Source organism: Alosa pseudoharengus, unplaced genomic scaffold (genome assembly GCF_046254945.1).
Source record: "Alosa pseudoharengus isolate Yale_2024_CS ecotype anadromous, Long Island Sound unplaced genomic scaffold, YU_APseudo_1.1 YU_APseudo_1.1_scf_1, whole genome shotgun sequence".
Taxonomy (NCBI): domain Eukaryota; kingdom Metazoa; phylum Chordata; class Actinopteri; order Clupeiformes; family Clupeidae; genus Alosa; species Alosa pseudoharengus.
In genome coordinates this window covers 5,580,030-5,597,870 of record NW_027468564.1, presented here as the reverse complement: position 1 = coordinate 5,597,870, position 17,841 = coordinate 5,580,030, and the positions used below count along the sequence as shown (strand labels likewise).

At 42.7% G+C, this 17,841-nt stretch overlaps 2 protein-coding genes across 3 annotated transcripts in view; both read right to left on the bottom strand.

The window, feature by feature from the left end:
- The window catches only part of LOC143136124 (stonustoxin subunit beta-like), a 93,407-nt gene that overhangs the window by 15,962 nt on the left and 59,604 nt on the right, over window positions 1-17,841 (bottom strand). The gene's annotated exons all lie outside the window — the stretch shown is intronic.
- Window positions 1-17,841, bottom strand: part of LOC143135543 (NACHT, LRR and PYD domains-containing protein 3-like) — a 136,743-nt gene that overhangs the window by 100,456 nt on the left and 18,446 nt on the right. The gene's annotated exons all lie outside the window — the stretch shown is intronic.

Genomic DNA, 17,841 nt, shown 5'->3' with positions numbered 1-17,841 from the left:
GTTAACAAGATATAAAAAAATATGTACAACTTCAACTTTACTGTTACACATTTACGACTTTAGTGTGCACATGCAAAATCTGCAGTTAAATGTGCTCGCCACTTTTGCACCCAATATACCTTCATACTCAATGAGTTCAATGGAATGTTCAATGGAACACATGAAGCTAAGTTTAATTCAGGGCTTAAAGCTCATTTTTCAAAATGGGGGGAATTCTCCCCTTCAGTGCTTCACATAGGGGGACTAATTCAGTTGGGGAGGGGGGGGATACATTTTACAAACTGAAATCGCATTTTCCTTATAGGTCTACAGGCGTCAAATGAGACTTACACTTACATGATTTTGGTTTTCGATTTTCTAATTGGAGTAAGTCTTTGTGACAACACGTCATGATACATTTGATAATGTTTGATCGTTGTTTTGGTACTATGAAGCATCTTTTACGTAATTAATGCACACTCTAGAAAGTGAAAGTAGCCTAACCTAGGCCTACGCTCTGTGTCTGAGCTGTCTGTGCACGTCCGCAATTGATTACGTTCCTCAAATGGAGAACACATCAATCTCATGGTATTGTTGCCCTAAAATGCATGAAACATGCAAATTCAAAATCCCGCCGGTAGCCACGTTACGTCTCCGTTTCATATTTGCCTAGGCAACTAGCCTACAATAAATTAATTGAACGAACTCAACTGACAACAGGTAAATCTCAACATTGGGCTTTGAAAATAAGTGATGTCCTATTTGCTCAGTAGCCTACATTTTGTAACATTTATATAGAAACCAAGGGGAAGTTAAATTAGAAATTAGAATCGTTGGAAATTGAAAACATACAAAAAAAAAAGACTCGGGGCTTTTGAAAAAAGATTCGGGGCTTGAGCCCCCGAAGCCACCCCCTAGCTCCGCCAATGTCTGAAATCACACACACAACCATGCCACGGAACACACACACCACGTATCTGGTGTGAATGAGGCGTTAGTGCATATGTTACCTTATGTGTAGCACAAGTGTAATACAATCTAATTATACATAGGCCTATATTGTATGGTTGTAAAATTCAGTTAAATTCTTGTTAAGTTTTAGTTTATATATTCATACAGTGTTTCCCTTAGATTTTTTCTCCAGTAGCGGTGCTGTTAAATTCTAAACCAAGCACCATCTGCTAATAAATTTAAACATAAACACAAAAAAACAAGACTTTCTGTGAAATCCCTGTCTGCACCTTAAACGTTAGTCTACTATTGTTTGACATCAAACCTGAAGAGTTTTTTTATTTATTTATTTATTTTTTGTCTTATTAGGCTACTGATCATGTGATTTTTTTTATTTCATTACAAATGAAATAAAGAAATGAACTAAGTTAAGCGTGCATAAGTTATGCTCTGATATATCTAGTTATAAACCTAACATAATACAATTTCAACTGTATTTTGGCCAATAAAGTGATAATATCATGGTAATATCGTCATAGAGCAGTCCGTCTTGGAAAATAAATAGCCTTCCTTTAGGGACATAATTGTTTTTTTTAAAAAACAATGTTTATATTAAATAATGTCATCATTTAGATGACTTTATTTCATTTAGATGACTTTCATTTCCCAAATTCATAGGGTTCTATTGCAGTCAGAGGACATAATTCAACATGATGCTCAGCAGTAACAGGTAAACTATAACATAATATCACAACAATTTGTTTAGGACCATGTAATACATCTATAATAGCATGTGAATATTGTTATGTGAGGATTATGTATAGGCTAACTCAGCGTTTCTCAAACTGTGAGACATGCCAGGTGGGGCGCGAACTGACGTGAAAAACAGGAGTTTTTTTTATTTATTTTTTTATCTGTAGCCTGGGCCCAGGTAGCACCCGATGCGCAATGGACGCACTGTGTTATTCACAGGGAAGCGCTCGTGTCAAGGCAGCTTGAGATTTTGAACGTTGTTGTGAGAGTGGTGAATTTCATCAAAACCCGGCCCTTAAAAGCGCGTCTATTCTCCGCACTTTGCGAAGAGATGGTAGCTGACCAAAAGGCTGTACTGTTTCACAGCAAGGCAAGGTGGCTTTCCCGAGGTAAAGTGCTGTCGCGCGTGTTTGAGCTCCGAGTCGCCTCTTCTTGGAGGAAGAGCGCATGTTTGAATCTGCAAGCACGTTCACTAATGAACATTTCTTGACGAAGCTGGCCTATCTTAGCGATATATTTGATATATCTTAGCGATACATTTGAGTTAAATGTCCAGTTACAAGGCAAAGACAAGCACCTACCTCACCTAGCAAATAAGATTAGCCTACTGCATTCACCAAAAAAACTTGAGTATGGAACAGGCACCTGTACTCGATCGCGACATTATTATGCCTTTGAGTTTTCTGAGCGAAATCGCTGAAACGTCTGATTGGGAGGCACTCTTGTGATCCCATGTATTAAACAGTAGGCCTACATCACATCCCTGCAAAGTTTATTTCAAAAATATTTCCCAACCAGCAGTGCTCAGTATGACTGGATTATGGGTCCATTTAATGCAGCATGTTGATATTTTATTGAATATATTGTACAATGCTGTAAAATGGCCTATGCTTCCTAATATGTTGCTGGAAAACAGAAATATGTGTGTTATGTATTTATTTATTATTATATCTGCAGCACCAGCTGATTTTAACTCTGTTGAAGAGGATATATTTAGAACTTGTCATTATTTCAATACATTTGACAATTTTAAGCTTGACCTACTACTTTCTTAGAGCGATGAGGGACAGGGCATGGGTCTCGAGAATGCCCCCTTGATCAAAAGTGGGGAAAGAAAGAAAAAGTTTGAGAACCACTGATCTAGTTTGTTAACTACCACAGTCACGAGTTGGGTCGCGATAGTCTGTCATTTTTAAAAAGTGGGTCCCCAGAAAAAAAGTTTGAGAAACACTGGGCTAACTGAATAATTAATATATCGTAAGAAACTAAAAAAACGTTAGCTAGTTAGCCTTTGTGAATAGGAAGAAGCTAACTAGAGCCTCGAATCTCCGGGATGTGGGCCCCCTCTTGACAAGATGTTGGCCCCAGCATACAATGCCCCCGGCGCATGAACTGCTCTGAGAGAGCTGAACAGGGGATGAGCCCAGAGCCACAGGTCTGTCGACAGGCTGCAAAGACCTGGAGACCCCAAGCCCCCCTGTCTGTTGATGTAGGCCGCAGTCACCGTGCTGTCGGTCCTCACCATCACATCTTAGCCACGGTAGATAGTGTCGGAGGGCGAGGAGAGCAGCCCTCAGCTCCAGGACAGTGATGTGCTGGGATAGCCAAGGGTCCGTCCAGAGACCATTGATGCCCTGACCATCGAGAACGGCGCCCCAGCCTACTGGGGATGCGTTTGTAAATACGACCCAGTGACGAATCTCTGGTTCCATGGCACTCTCCTTCTCGGTGTTGGCGGGATCTCTCCACCAGTATAGGGCCCTGTGAAGCCTGCGGGACACAGTCACCTTGGCCTGGGAGGGCCCTTGGGGGCACAGACCAAGGCTCAACAGGCACCTCTGGACTGGGCGCATGTGAAGGGCCATAAGGCCCAAGAGGCGAAGGCAGAGTTTCCACTCCACCTGGGCGTGCAACGTGAAGCAACTGAGACATTGAGACGGTTGCCCTCCTGGGGCCTCATGTACAAAGACTTGCGTGGATTTCATACTAAAACATTGCGTACGTGCAAACCTGAAAAGTAGAGTACGCACAAAAAAATCCTGATGTATCAAACCATGCGTAAGCAAGATTTCACGCACATTCTCTTTGTACATCGCAATCATCTTGAAATAGAGCGCACATGCACGAGCCCAAAACTCCACCCTGTCTCCACCCTCAATTACCGCAATTTTAATATGCTAATTAGTATAAATAGGCCTGCAGTAGTGCTCTCTACTGGCGAAAGACGGGAAAATGGAGAAAGCAAGAAAAAAGCGTAATTTCACTGAGTGCGAGATTGAGGTGTTGCTGTCGGAGGTGGAGGCCAGAAAAAACATTTTATTTGGTTCTCTGTCCGCTGGAATAAGCAGCAAAAGAAAAAGAATGGAGTGGGAGAGTGTGACCGAGGCGGTGAATGTTGTGGGGTCGGAAAACCGCACCATTGCCGACATAAAAAAGAAATGGTCGGATGTGAAGGTGGATGTAAAGAAAAAAGTTGCAGTCCACCGACAAAGCGTGGGTAAAACGGGTGGTGGAGCCGGGGTGGGGGAGCTCGCTCCATTTGAGCAGAGAGTGGCAGCTGTGGTTGGGGATACGGTTCTCTTTGGTGTGGTCCCGCCTGCTGAGGGAGATTCCGACGTGACCCAGGAACGCAACGAAGGTAAACTAATTTCCATTAATTTGCAGAACTTTCTCATCCCTAGCCTACTAGGGCCTAGCCTGTATTTCCCTCTGTATGTTGTAATGAACAGCCGCTCATACGCACACATTGTTAATATGTTGTGTTTGAAGATCATTGTATCGATTTACACCCCCTTCATTTAAAAGAAACACTTTGGCTTATTTCCCATAATGTGATTTTAATATGATTATATATATTATTTTCTCTCAGACAGCCCAGCATTCAGTGGCACCCACTCCACGCCACACCGAACAACTCCACAGGCTGAGCCGAACCAGCCAGGCGTCTCCGGTGTTTCTTCTAGTGGTTCCCATCCCCCTGCTGCTGCGGTCCACTCGACAGGTCGGGTACTGACGCGCGCTGTGTTGGAGTCACAGGGGGAAATCGTTAGAGGCATTGCTGACATCAACAGCCACCTCAAACAGATTACTGACGCACTCGTTGACATCAGTAACTCATTAAAAGAATTGGTCAAAAAATGAATTTGTCTCCGTTTACCTTTTTATATTCTGGCCACTAACTGCTGTCGGGTTCGAATGGCATCTTGGTCGGGTTGCACATTAATTGGTCCTGGGTCTATGTCGTCTGGTGGGTTCACTACCTCGCGCAGTGGCACGCCGTGCCTGTGCGCAACATTATGCAGGACTCCACAAGCTAATACAATGCGGCACACTTTCTCAGGCCGATACAGCAGTATCCCCCCGCTGCGGTCAAGGCAGCGCCACCGGCCTTTCAGCTGCCCAATAGCTCGTTCCACAACTGACCGAGTGAGGGAATGGAGAGTGTTGTATCTCTCCTCTCGGTCAGTCTGTGGGTTGGTGAGGGGGGTTAACAGCCACGTCTTTAAAGCGTAACCGCTGTCTCCTAATGAGCATTTGGAACAATTAGATCATAGGCTACCCAAAATTTCTAGATGTCCTCATAATTTCCCTTTAAGTGTTTGAAATTGCTTACCAATTAGCCACCCATCACGCACCCTGCCAGCCTCCAACCTATTCCCAACCATGCTGTTTCTCAGGATGTATGAATCATGGGTTGACCCAGGCCACCTTGCCACTACATTCGTAAGGCGCATTTGGGCATCACAGATTATTTGCACGTTTAAAGAATGGAAATGTTTTCTATTAACGTAAGCAAATTCCCCGTCAGATGGCGCCTTTATAGCAATGTGTGTGCAGTCGATCGCTCCGATTACATTGGGGAAACCGGCAATCGCTGCAAATTGCGCTTTGATGTTTGCCTGATCAACTGCATCGTATGGGAACCCTATATACCTGGCTGACATGCGGATAATGCCGTTCAAAACAGCCGGCATGGTGCGGCTCAGGGACGATTGACTCATTCCTGACCGGTCGCTCAGTTCCCTCTGGAATACTCCTGTTGCCAGAAAACCAAGGGTGGTCAGGACTTGTATTGGAACTGGCAATGCGTGGCTTCTCGCCGTCTCTCTCTCCAAAAGCGGGTCCAACTCAGCACAGAGTTCCAAGAGGATAGCTCTTGGTAATCTGAATCGGCTGATAAGCCAGTCATCATCATGGGCCAAAAAATCATGATAATCAAGAAACACCCGTTCCCTTCTAATGCGACCATTAGCAACATCCTCTAACAAGGCCAAAACTGCCATCATCAACCTATCGATTATTGCCACATTTTGCACACGCTTTTATATCGTCACTTATGTGGATGCATGCTGGGGATAGGTTGTTCCCATACGCCTGTGGTGTCAGTAATATGTACATAATTTGATATCGACAGACTGGTTGATTGATTGATTGACTTTAAATAATGGCTTTTGCGTGTAATGCGACTGACTCGTGAACCAATACTTATTTGCAATTTCAATACATCGCCACTAAGTGTCGACAACGGACAAAACCCCACTAGAAGTGTGCGTACGCCAGACATGAAGTTTGCGTGGAGGACCGCACATTCTCACGTTCAAGTCAGTCTTCGTACATCCGGACGTGAGCGTGGGAAGTGGCGTACGCAGCATTTTTGTGCGTACGCAAGCTTTGTACATGAGGCCCCTGGAGTCCAGGACCATGCCCAGGAAGGTGGTGACCTGGGAAGGCTGGAGCCTGCTTTACTTGGGATTGGGGCGCAAGCCCAAGTCCTGAATGTGCTTCAACAGCAAGGCCACGTGTAGGCGGCATTGCACTTCTGAGGTTGCACAGATGAGCCAGTCGTCTAGATAGTTTAATATCCTCAGCCCCCTCTGCCTCCATGCACCTGGTGAAGGTTCGGGGGGCCAGAGAGATTCCAAATGGGGGGACTTGGAACTCGAAGACCTGACCCTCGAACGCAAACCTCAAATGCCCTGGCCATGGGTATCTGAAAATAAGCATCCTGTAGGTCGATGGTAGCAAACCAGTCCCCTGCATTGATGGCCTGCCGCACCCTCTGAACTGTGATGAACCTGCACCTCAGAGACCGGTGTACGTTGAGAGCCCTGAGGTCTAAAATAGGACGATGGTCCTCTGTGTGCTTGGGTACAGGAAAATAACAGGAGAAGAACCCCGCTTGGGGGTCTGAACTCCTCACTTCCCTTATCGCCCTTTTGTCCAGGAGGGTGGACAGCTCTGCACATAAGGTCTGAGCGTGGGTCATGGTGGAGAGCACCCATGGATCTGCTCCAGCCAAGCCTTAATGCATCGAGCTGAGAGGTGAGGCTGGCTGGCTCGGAGATTGTCAGGAACGACAAGGGCGCCTGGAGAGGCCACGGCCACTAGCACGCTGGCCCCCCCGGCCAGCTTGTGGGCAGGTACCCCGCCCCTGGGATGCCTGAAGCCGCTGCATGAGATCAGTCGGCCCCCAAGACGGATGCCCCAAGGTAGGTGTTGGCTAAGGCGTGAATGCTCTAGGGCGCCTAGCGCCCCTGGTACGCCTGCCAAGAGACCCTCTCACCTCTTCTGCACAGGGCCAGCTGTCACGCGCCTGCTGTGGGCCGAACATGGACCCAGGCTCCACCGGCACTCTCAAAAGACGATCTCTGTCTGCCTGCTGGAGCTGAGATTAAGACAGCCAGAGATGGCGTCTAGCTACTTAGAACTGAGGCAAGGAGCGGCCCGATGCCACTGCCTGCTCCTTAGACACTGCAGTGAGGTACACAGAGGATGACTGGAGCTCTATCAAAAGAGTGGGATCACCGGCACTGCTTTGCAAGAGACCAGAGAGGTGTCGAACATACAGGGACAGAATGGCCGCTGTGTTAGCCAGGCGGGCTTGCATCACTATGGGCCTATGCAGCTTACCCAGCAGAGCCTCCATAGTCCTGCCATTGGCACTGAGGCAGGAGGGACCACCAAAGAGGGAGTTGGGGGAGTTGAAGAGGGGCTCCAATGCTTGCTCCACTGGGGGGAGCGAGCCACAACCTATCAGCCCTTCACCGTGCATGTTGGAAAGCACCTTAGCCTGGCCAGACCACCTATGAAAAGTAGTTGGGGAGGAAAACTGGTGACAGAACAAGTCGCTAAAGTCTGGTAGGAGGGGAATTAGCGCCGCCACTGGGCGCTCAGTCATGTCTGTGCGGAACCTAGATGCAGAGGCAAGGGGCTTCTCTGGAAGGGAAATATCAAGAGCCCTGGATGCCCTGCCAACGACCTCCTCAAACACGGGCCAGCTCGCCTCCCACGGGGCTGGCTACACAGGGCAGTGCACAAGGTCTCAACGTCCACAATGGCCTCCTCATCTTCCTCCTCCAGCTCATGCGGACTGGTAGAAGGAGCAGGTTGGGGAACTGCAGGCCTTGTGCTAAGAGAAAAAAGTGAGGCTTGTAAGGCTGCTGAGGACTCCCCAAGCGCCCTGGCTACTCTTGCCATCTTCTTTGACGGACCCTCGGAAACAGGAGAACCCGCACGTTTACCAGAGAAAAAACGACAACGGGCTTCCCTTGTGTGCGTAGGCATAATTAAACAATTCATGCACGACTGGGGGGCGTCCCTTGCCAAGAAAGCATGTTGGTGGCCCAAACACAACACACACTTATCAGGCCATCCAAATGTGCATGATCAGTTAGTGCCACAGCTACTATCTCTCACCAATTCCAAAAGCTTGTAAGGAGATCACCTCCTGTGGTTGCGTCAAGGGATGTCTAAGCCAGCGCTACAGTTGCAGGAAAAGTTGCATGTTATGCATGGAGTCATGCAGCTGCAGCAGCACCTGTCAGAACACTGCTGGAGAGGAGGAGGATGAGGATGATTAGGATAGCCTAAGTGTGTAGCCTACCTCTTCATACCAAGAAGTTTAAAGAATTGATTAGAACAGAATGGATTAATTACTAAATAAATAGGTAAATATGCATTATTAAATAAATAGTTAAAATACAGATAAAAAGATAAATACAGATAAATAATATAAATATATAATTGAAATATGGTAATCAACCTTGCTTCTAAACATGTTTCAAGTAAATTCTTCAGAAAGCCATCAACCTGTCGGCCTGTCAAAGTAGGCCTATGGGACAGGCGCCTCGATCGCGACAGTAGGCCTATTATGCCTTTGAGATTTCTGAGCGAAATCGCGAAACGTCTGATTGGGAGGCACTCTTGTGATCCCATGTATTAAACAGTAGGCCTACATCACATCCCTGCAAAGTTTATTTCAAAAATATTTCCCAACCAGCAGTGCTTAGTATGACTGGATTATGGATCCATTTAATGCAGCATGTTGATATTTCATTGAATATATTGTGCTGTAAAATGGCCTATACTTCCTAATATGTTGCTGGAAAACAGAAACACTCATTTGTGATTTGCACCCCCCCGGTAAAAAATGAAAATGCAATATTATTCTGCTTTAATCGCCCCTATCTTCAGTTAGGATGTTCAGAACTGCACCAAATTTTATGTGTATGATTGACCTGGCATTCTCTGGGGGTATGCCAAGTTTCGTAGAATTTCATCCATGGGGGGGTCTAAAAAAATTAGGTTATGTGTACATTTAGTGACTGTACACTCATTGGCCTGTAGATGGCGGTGCACACATATACACATGCACACACACACAGGCACCCACATACTATCGGTATTAGAACGGCCGATACATAATTACAAATTCAGTAGGATTAAAAGAAAGCCATAATAAATATTCATCACCATCATCATGGCTGCATTTCCAGTATTGGCGATAAGTAGTCGTTTGTCCACTAGATGGCGCATCGTTGCAGTGAGACGTAATTTTGTTGGAAGTTAAAAGTGGGTTGAAAAAAACAATGGACGCTTCCTACAAGGACTGTAGTTTACCGCAGAGAAAGTCTAATAAGGATAGGACGATGTTCACATGAAATGTAATTCCCATTTCTTCTTGAAGCCGGCTTGGTTTTTACTGCAGGTACGTTAATCTTATAATATCAATAAGGACCTAGGTAATGTTACCGTTAGCGTTGGTTGAGTGATGGAGGCCAATTTGATTGATTGCATTTGTAGAAAACTAGAAATGCAGATATACCAAGCAAATTGATAGCAGCACTGTAATTGTATCTTTCGACTGTCATTTGTTGCACGTGCTACAAAAATCATTCTGTGCAATGGAAGATTTACCAACGTTACTGATACAGTTTTGCCTATACATGCGTGAGACTAAGACGCCTGTTTATTTCAAGTGCATGCAGGGTGTGTGAGTGAGAGGGGAATCGATGTGCTTTGATTCCAGCTTGGTAGTTGTAGTCTGTGAAATTAAAAAGCATGTGTGTGTGAAGTATCCAAACAATGACACCTTCATTTCATTACGGTTGCTTTAGCAACACACCTTAAGCTACTGTGTAGTGGGTCCCATTTAGAAGAGGCTACTTCATTCGCGCTTTCCTTAACTCATGGAGCTGCATGCATTTTATTACAACTTTTCGCCACAATATGGCAGTTTAAGTCCGCTTGATACTGTAAGGCGTAAGCCATTGGTTTCCAAAGGAGATTTTATTTGTGTCGCCAGCATAGCCTATTGACAATTTATGTTGTAAATAGGCCTACCTTATAAGCCTACCTGTAGCTTAGGGAAGCTAACAGCTTTCTATTAGGATCCAGTTTGTTAGTTACAGTTTTGTCATAACTCCCTGATGCATTTTTGCATTTAGAATAGCCAGAGCGTGGATATCTCAATCGGAAAATTAAACAAGGGGAGCACGGGGCACAAAGTAACGCGGGGTTAAATGTAACACGGACTTTTTCCCTATTTGCAGGGGGTTGATCGAGGCATGCTATTGGTCAGTTAATCACATTACTATGAGACGGTGTTCCACAAATTTTCAGTCAGTATGGACGTGTTTCCACGTAGATCTGCAGCAAAACGCCTTTTGAAGGCATCAACTTAAATGTCTATGTGGTACTTGTCTTTCCATTACGGAGTTGTGGGTGCAGCTCACTGACTCCAATCTTCTATCATCTTAATAACCGTCTTGTAGGCTAAAAATGAACACCATTTTGAAACATGTAGCCAACTCATAGCAGGAGCTAGCTTATCTTATAACTAACCCCGCTAGGTCACGTTTGATGTTGCAATACAAAAATATGCGCGTATTAGTGTTAGTTTAGTTAGTTTTTGTGATGTTTTGCATTTTGCCTCATGTGTTTTCAGGTTTGAGGGCTTTTCTTGGCAGGATTGACCTTGGTTAGACTCTTTGCTTCCATTGGCGCATATTTCTCATTTCTCCGTATAGAAAATAAAGTACATTTTCAACACACGTCCGTTGTTAGTTCATGACTTATGTGTAGCCTATCATAAATAGTCAGATCCTATTGTATCATACACATTCAGATACATTTATTGAATTCATTTAATTAAAAACAGCCTTTGGGATGAGTGTTACAACTAACCCCGCATATGGGGCAGGTTGTAACATTTCACCTATCGCCACTCTCGGTGGAATTGTAAAAGAACAGTAGCTCCTACAAACAAACTTCCAGTGCATATGTGTAACAGAGCTATGTATGTTGCTTGTTAAAAAGTATAACTAGTGAAACTCAAATGATTTTAGAATTATTTAGCCATAACCAAAAAGTGTTACTTTGTGCCCCGCGCTCCCCAATATCGGGTGCCATGGACTAGCTGGGTGAACCCAGCCTGATCTGCCCGCTATTTATTTTTTGATTTCTTAAAAGATTGAGCTTGGTCTGGTGAAAGCCAGACTAGCCATGGACCTCAGTTACACAATGCAAGGGAACATGAATCAGCCTATATTTGCACGAACAATAACGGACAACAGTTCTTCAACTTTGGCCCGTTAAAATGTGTATGAACAGTCTAGCGACGCATTTCATCAAGGCCCATTTGGACATGTCAGTTATTTGCACCACTGGTTACATGTAAAACAGCATTTCGTTTCAGACTACTGTTACTTAATTTGTGCATTGACAATGAAGTATTACATGAACTAAAGATGACTAAAATCTTATGTAGAAGAAGAAACATTCACAAAAAATCCATCCATCCAAAAATGACCTTTGTTTTTGATAGCTGTTGAAAACGGCATGGAACTGACAGAGATGTTTTTGTTCATAAACAAACAAACAAACAAATAAATACATAAATAACATTATGCTGATACCTTTTGCTTTTCCCAAATACAATGTAGCCTACAGGTGTAAATGACCTTTCATCAATCAGTTGCAATGGATGAACTGTGATGAACTGCCCTACTTGTGATTGTTTAGAGATTTTAAAGGTTTTATAACAATGCTACATCTTCTTTGGCTATTCTACAATCTATTCAACTTTTCAGCACCAGTAGGCTACTTTCTGTGCAGCCGCACACACACACACAGGCATGCCAAACAAGCATACACAAAAGTTTCAAGAGTGGGGGATGGAGTAAAATATGGAGACAAATTGAAGTGTGAGTTATTTTCGCGGAACGGCTGTACAGGACTGAGCGGCGGTCATATTTTGTACCGCTATGCGGTACATCTAGTTTATTATTATATCTGCAACACTAGCTGATTTTAACTCTGTTGAAGAGGATATATTTAGAACTTGTCATTATTTCAATAAATCTGACGATTTTAAGCTTGACCTACCACTTTCTTAGAGCGATGAGGGACAGGTGGGGCTTGAGAATGCCCCCTTGATCAAAGTGGGGAATGAAAGAAAAAGCTTGAGAACCACTGATCTAGTTTGTTAACTACCACAGTCACGAGTTGGGTCGCGATAGTCTGTCAGTGGGTCCCCAGAAAAAAAGTTTGAGAAACACTGACATAGGGGGACTAATTCAGTTGAGGGGGGGGGGGGGGAGAGATACATTTTACAAACTGAAATCGCATTTTCCTTATAGGCCTACAGGCAGAGGCGCTATGGCAAGCGATTTTATCATTTACCCGCTAAATTTGACTATCTGGAATTAACATTGTAGATATCAACAACGTCTTTCTGACTAGTCGCAATTACATTTTGGATAGTTGGAATTGTCATTCAAGATATCAGGTAACGTAATTGTGACTAGTCGAAACGTCAGATAGAGATATCTGTAATTTAGTTTTGACTAGGCAAAACTGAATTACAGATATCTGTCCTCACGTCATTGAAAACAACATTCAACTCGTCACACATCTTAAATGGCAATTGCAGATATCTTTAATTCAGTTTTGACTAGGCAGAATGAAAGGTGAAGATATCTCAAACGTCATTATGACTAGTGCAAATTATTGTGCAAGACGTTGCTCTTTAGTTCCGTAGCAGAGCCCGTCTAGATTTCTAGGCTACAGCCCATCTACTTAGACATTCTGTCAGCTAATTTCCCCTCCCCAACATAATCGAAGAAAAAGTGGGCTTATTTCCTTATTTCTATGAATGGAAGAAGAATAAGCAGGCTGTAATGTCGTAGCCTACATAAATTAGTAGGCATAGGCTACTAAATTCACCAGCACCAGCTACAGGAAATTCCATTCATAATGGTGTTGGCTGTAATCGAAAAAATCAAAGCAACATTGAATCATCAATTCTTGCTGCCAGCTCCTGTCTTGCATAGGCTGCAGCATTAAAAAGACAATTAAAAACTCCGCCCTCTGGCTGCTCTGACATGGTGCTAATTACAAAGTTAACAGTTAACAGGTGCTATGTGATTTGATGATTTGAACAACAACACGCTCTTCTCCCGCCTAAAGTGGGATGCGGGCCTAATTTGCATAGCAATACAGATATCTCTAACGTCATTTCGCCTAGTCAAAACTCTAATTCAAGATATCTATAATTACATTTTGACTAGGCAGAATGAAAGTTATAGATATCTCCAATTTCAGATATCTCTAATCAAAACTCATTCAAGATATCTATAACTTGATAATAGATATCTACAATCAAATTATGACTATCCCTAACTCCAGTTTGAGATATCTACAACGTCATTTTGACTAGTCAAAATTCCATTTACAGATATCTACAATGTCATTTCGCCTAGTCAAAACTTAATTCAAGATATCTGAAAAGGAACATGTAGATATCTTGAATTGAAGTGAATTAAAGATATCTTCAACTGGAGTTATGACTAGTCAGAATCAAATTGTAGATATCTCTAACTGGAATTACAGATATCTACAATTCAATTGCAGATATCCGTAATTCACATAGTGGATATCTGCAACTGAATTGTAGATATCCGTAATGATAAACCCCATAGAAATGAATGGCAAATGTGGCGTCATTTGTCCTAGGAAGAATGTCTTTGTGGATATCTGAAATGACGATTATGGATAGGAAGAATTCAGTTGCGGATATCTAAAATGTTCGTTTTGACTAGGCAAAACTGAATTACAGATATCTGCAATACATATCCAGTCTAGCGGGAAAATGTTAAAATCGCTTGCCATAGAGGCGCACCTTGTCAACAGGCAAACCAGGCAACTGCTTGGAGCCCCGAGCCGCTAGGGGGCCCCGACCTGGTCTCAGCGCGTTTGCCGGTGGGTCAAGCGAGAATTTCGTCCATAGAGATTGAATGATGTATTTTGCGTGCTCCTGCCCTGTTGTACAAACAGTAGGCTACATCTGTACATAGGCCCTATGCTATGGCCTTATGAACAGCGGATCTGTGTTCAAAAAAGTTCAAAGAATCTGCACATATTTAGGCAACTGTGGTAAATGTCAATTGAGGGTGCAGTGATGACGGATCAACATCGGATTTTGGCATAGCCTATGAAGCTATAGTAGGCTAATGTTAATTGGCAGAAAGATTGAACATGGTTTGCTACATCTATACGACAGTAAACTTCAGCTAGCTAGCGGCAGTTACAACTAGTGAGATGGTTAACGTTATGTTTGTATTAGGGCTGTCAGCCATAACATGTTGATCGCGATTTGTTAGATTGCCCGATTGACGCAAAGTGCGTCAAAAAACACACCCTTTCTTCTTTGTTACATTGCTCCGGAACTGTTCATTGCAGCGAGATAAAAACTTTTATTGTGTGACAGAGCAGAAGTGGGGCTTTCCAACGAGACTACGCACGTGTCTGTACGATCAAGTATGAAAATAAAAGAAAATCATGAAATTAAATCAAATTGCATCATATTTACAGTCTATACTCCTCTGCGTTCACCTGCTCACCCATTACTATCGTTTGAATTACTCGCAAATCCGTGATCGCATAGATATGGCAAGCATATCAGATTAAAGAGGAGACACAGGGCTATCCACTAGTACCATGAATATCGATCCTTTTGACTTATAAAAACAGACGAAGTAACTGCAAAATAATGTCATGTACACAAACCAACGCTGCACACCCATTACTCTTGTTTGAATTACTCGCGGACCCGTGATCGGATAGATATGCCACGTACGTCAGATGAAAGAGGATCATTTGATATCAAGTACATCCTTCTGGGTTATAAAACAGACTAAGTGACGGCAAAATAACGGAAAATAACAAAATAACTTCATATAGCTGGACTTACCCCACGTTTACGATTTTTTTGTCTGTTTTTGTGGCAAAGCATGTTTATAATCCAACGCTATCGTGTGTTTCTCTATGGCAAAGCATGTTCATAATTCGTTTTTGAGATCCTAGCTAATTCCTGCATGACATCCAATTCAAGGCTCACATTGCATCCCAATTTGTTCAACAAAGAAACCCCTCTTTTGCCTCTACTTTGTTCATGGCAATGCAGTAAAAAGATGTTGTAGAGAATCATTATGAGTGCATACACCATGCACTCAAAATTATATTTTGTGAGATACATGTCAAAATATAAGAATTTTTATAATACGCTTTTTGTATTTTTATTATTTAACATAATAACCTAATAGTAATATAACATAATGGTGATAACACTTGTCGGTAGGGCCCCCTTGGAATTTTTGCTTGGGGCCCCCACAGACCCTAGAATCGCCTCTGCCTACAGGCGTCAATGAGAGAACACTTACATGATTTTGGTTTCGATTTTCTAATTAGAGCAAGTCTTTGTGACAACACGTCATGATACATTTGATAATGTTTGATCGTTGTTTTGGTATGAAGCATCTTTTACGTAGCCTAATGAATGCGCTCTAGAAAGTGAAAGTAGCCTAACCTAGGCCTATAGGCCTATGCTCTCTGTGTCTGAGCTGTCTGTGCACGTCCGCAATTGATTACGTTCCTCAAATGGAGAACACATCAATCTCATGGTATTGTTTGCCCTAAAATGCATGAAACATGCAAATTCAAAATCCCGCCGGTAGCCACGTTACGTCTCCGTTTCATTTTTGCCTAGGCTACTAGGCTACAAGAAATTAATTGAACGAACTCAACTGACAACAGGTAAATCTACTGATTCGGTCATTGAGACTCTATGAATACAATACAACAAACTTTCTGTCTTTTTGAAGTTTATTCTTGTATTCTGGGGTACAGTAGCCTAATTGCCTAATGTCTTGACAATAGTTTTTTCTTACCGGCTTGCTGTTTAAACTGACTGCGCCGCTCTGAACTTTGCCAGGTTTATGACATAAACCTACATCTCGGCTGTGGCATTGTCTAAACTCATCGTGTGGGAAATCAGATTATCTGTCAATATTGGGCTTTGAAAATAAGGGATGTCCTATTTGCTCAGTAGCCTACATTTTGTAACATTTATATAGAAACCAAGGGTAAGTTAAATTAGAAATTAGAATCGTTGGAAATTGAAAACATACAAAAAAAAAAGATTCGGGGCTTGAGCCCCTGAAGCCACCCCCTAGCTCCGCCAATGTCTGAAATCACACACACACACACACAACCATGCCACAGCTGTGACGGAACACACACACCACGTGTCTGGTTAAATATGATATGTTACTATTAATGGCTAGTCTTAGGAGTCTTGTGCTACACTGTAAAGTTAGTTAGGGTGCTCTAAGCATGTTACACTACCCTGGAAGTCCAGAGTCCTCGCGAGCATTGTCACAATTTGAATTGTCTATGCAAGAGACTCTGGCAATGAGTAATGATACACATTACTTTTACCACTTGCATCCTGAGGAACTAATCACATCGGTGTATCTGATATAGGTGGGCCAAAGGTGAGCTAAACAGATGACAACAGCGCTGCAACGAATCAGTCAGTAAACAATGGTCGCAGTGTTATCCAATTGCGTCGATGTCCGGAATCAGTCAGTAAACACTGGTTGTAGTGTTTTCCAATTGCGTGCAGAGAGATTTTCAAATGTATGCTTGGTGCTGCCCCTCGAGTTGGGCCAGTTTCATTATTCGTGACCCTTAGTCTTTCTGGATTTCCAGACTAATGTTACACCTTTAAACCTTTGGAAAGCATGCAAATCGATTGCCATGAAATTACAGACTAATCTGGAATACTGTCTTGTGTTTAATAAAAACACAGTATGCTTTACTTGTAATTACCTAGTTAGGTGAAATAGGAATTCTCAGTAGTGTAAGTGCACAACACTAAGTAAGCATTTATTTACACAACTTGCAATTCCTATTTCAGATTAGTCAGTAATTTGAAGGCTCAATTTCATTGGTTTGCATGCTTTTTAAAATAAGCTACGGTTAACCAACTAACTTCACAGTGTAGCACAAACTTCAGCAATTCAAGTAGTTTACTTGATTTAAATTTACTTTTCCAACTCAACATTAAATTACACAGTAATCTCAACAAAACACAAAAACTGAGTTATACTTACTAAACATTTGAAGTAATGATAGCTGTGAGGTTTTAGAGTGTGGCATAGATCACACACACACACACACACACACACACACACACACACACACACACACACACACACACACACACACACATCTGAAATGTTTCACTAAGATGTAGTACAATATGTAATATGGCTAAATTGTAGGGGTGCAATGAACAATATATAATGGCCTAGCATCGGCATCAGCCAATATTTGCCTTGTTGACTGGTATCGGCTTATCTATGGCAATACAATGGCAGTGTCTTATATAGTTCTTACAATTTTCATATAGTTCAATGACTCTTTTTATAATGAATATTTCTAATTTCCTTGTCATTGTAGTGTATTACTAACTACAAAAATTAAGTAAACAAACAAATACAAATAAATGTCAGTAAATGCATGGCCTTACACCAA